This window comes from Corylus avellana, chromosome ca6, assembly GCF_901000735.1.
Source record: "Corylus avellana chromosome ca6, CavTom2PMs-1.0".
NCBI classification, from domain to species: Eukaryota; Viridiplantae; Streptophyta; class Magnoliopsida; order Fagales; family Betulaceae; genus Corylus; species Corylus avellana.
In genome coordinates, this window is record NC_081546.1 from 8,181,382 (window position 1) to 8,184,613 (window position 3,232).

Consider the following 3,232-nt stretch of genomic DNA (forward strand, 5'->3'; position numbering starts at 1 on the left):
AACATCTGAATCAACACTTCTAATCAATTGTGGGTAGACATGTGACTAGATCAATTACTCAGCTTATTATAAAATTACAAATTAATTTTTATTTTCAAAGTAAAGAACAAAAAAAAAAAAACATTTGTCCACGACCTCTTCTCGCAAGTGCGGGGCAGCTGCCCTCCCCTCACCATATGAACGGCAATTGGCCACCCCACACTGAGGGGAGGCCACCGGTCATCAAATGAGGGAGAGGTGGTCAATGGTCTTTTACTATGTAACCCCCATCCATCCTTAGATGAGGGGTGGTCAGTTTAGCCTTTATGAGGCTATGACACTCTTGGAATTAATTAGCTAATAATTAATCGGGATAAAAATGCGGTTATGGTTATCAATTATTGGCTATAACCACTAACTGTAATCGCTTAGGTGATTAGTGAGCTATAATCGCTAACCGTAACCGTAGTTAGTAAAATTTACTAACCGCCTATGCGGTTAACTGTTTAGGCAGTTAATAACCTTAATAACTGCTAACTGATTTTTTTTTTTTTTTTTTTAAATGACGTTGTTTTTATGGTAGGGTGCATTTAGGATTATGATTTTGCAAGAATAATCTACGTTTTTAAAATATAGCGCAAAACGTAAGGCGTTTGGCATTGCGATTTAAAAAACACTTAATTTAAAATAGAAAAAAAAAATCTGCAATTTCTATAAGTAGGCTAGGGTGCTTATTTGAAAAAGCGCGAATTTAAACCAAAATTACAATTTATCATAACAAATATTTAATTAAAAAATACTTTTTAACATGCTTTACCAAACGCTTTTGTGATTTTAAAAAGTAGCGATTTTAAAAACACAATTTTTAAGAACACAATTTTTAAAATCACACTTATTGAAATCGCAATTCCAAATGAACCCGTAATATGATAATGCCGTACTACATACGACATCATTTCTAAATTTTTATATATATTTGAAGTAAAAATGACATCGTTTCATATATATATATATATATATATATATATATAACTCGGTACATCTTCTCGAACTTATTTAATAGGGAAATAAGTTAAAAGGATACTAAGAACCCTTGACCAGATCGATGGCGTACAACGAAGACAGTCACTTAAATCACAAGAAAACCATAAATTTCATCACAAGGAAGCGATAGCAGAATCTAAACCATCATAGTAAAACCAAGCAAAATAGGATTATTACAACCCAAGTCTAAAAGTCATGAATGCATCAAATATTCAATTTAATCCTCACTAGCTATTTTTAGGCTACTTCACTCCGATTTGCTTTGCTTTTCCGGTGGTTCAGTAATATTTCATCCAGTTCCTCTCTCTTTCTACAATTTTTTGGCTGATTTGCTTTGATTAATTTGAGCTGGTTTTGGAGTCTTCCAGCATTGTTTGTAGGGGTATCTCATTATTTTGATTGATTGTTGAGGGTGATTGTTTCTTGTATTGTTGTGGTGGATTCTTTGGCGAGTTGGATCAACATTCTGGCCACTGAAAAATCAGATATTGTTCCTTCGGCTTCTTTAGTTAATGCTCTTATGACTTATGTGAAGCTTGAATGAGAAGAATTATGTATCAAAGCATTTCTCAATGGAAAGGGATTGAAGTATTATGTTTATCTCATTCTTTGTTTTTGGGCTCTCATTCTGTGTGGGTGCTAGCATTGGCTTTCTTCATCCTAATTGTTGCAGTATTTTCTAGTCCAAGAATTTACTATCCAATGATTTTCTTGATGGCTAAGCTCTGAAAAGCCCATTGTACGGCAATGAGGTTCTTGCAAACAAAAACAAGGTCAGAGAGTCAATGGTTGAAGCTGAAGACTCTCCGATACTTAAGTTAGCATCTTTATTTGTGGATAAAAAATATAATTAAAATTTGCCTCTAGTTATCCACGATCCAATTTATGTTGAGTGAGGTATGCGAGAAATAAGAGGGAATAAGGGTCGACAAAGAAAGAGATGTAAGAGAGTGAAAGATGTGCAAGAGAAAGAGACGTGTGTGAGGAGAAAACCAATCTAGAGAGAGGACCCCGCTCCTTTCCTGACAACAACGAGTGGACGATGGCATATTGTAAACAAGCATAAAAAGAATGGAGCCCACTAGGGGTGATTTTCTCCCCTACACTAATCATCACTTTTTCAACGGTCCTTCATCATTGGTAGCACTACAAAAAAATATGTGTTTTTTGACGTGGCAAACAGTAACTTATGTTTGCCTGTCTAAGTAAGCACGCCAAAAAAAATTTTGTTGACGTGTCTTTTTTTACACGTCAAAAGTTTTTGACGTGTGGAATTGACACGTCAAAAACTTTTGACGTGTAAATTTCACACGTCAAAAACTTTTGACTTGTCAATTCCACACGTCAAAAAACTTTTTTTAATAAAAAAAAAATTAACAATAATTTTGATATAAACAAATATGCATTAACAAACAATTAATGTTAATTGGCATAAAAAATTAATTTTTATTGTCATTAGTATAAATTATAGTTTATTATCATTAGTATATATGTATGCATGCATTAATTGATCAGTCTAGTAATATTAATATGATAGCTACCCATATTATTCTTATAAAAATATATAAAACATACTTGTTACATTTATTTTATAAGACCTGCAAACCTCATATGAATTCGACAAACACAACATATGCGGCCGGTTAGTTGATACATTTAATTATATATCTATACATCTAGAATATTAATTTGTTTATTTATTTATTCTCTAATTAATTTTAATTGGAGAGAATAAATATATATATATGATAGAGTAAATACTATTTTAATAACATTTAAATAAATAAAATTTTATGAAAATAGTTTATATATATATATATATATATATATATATCAAAAATAATTTTAATTATGATATAAAAAAATATGTAATAAACAACACTTAATGTTAATTGGCATAGAAAATTAATTTTGATTGGATAGGAAAATTATATATAGTTTATCATATTAGTATAAATGAAGTTGGTATATATATATATATATGATGTATGCTTAAATTGATCAGTCTATTAATATTAATATGATAGCTACCCATATTATTGTTCTAAAAATATATAAAACATACTTGTTACATTTATTTTATAAGTCCTGCAAATCTCATATGAATTCGACAAACACAACATATGCGGTCGGTTAATTGATACATCTAATTATTTATACGTTTAGAATATTAATTAATTTATTTATTTTCTAATTAATTTTAATTGGA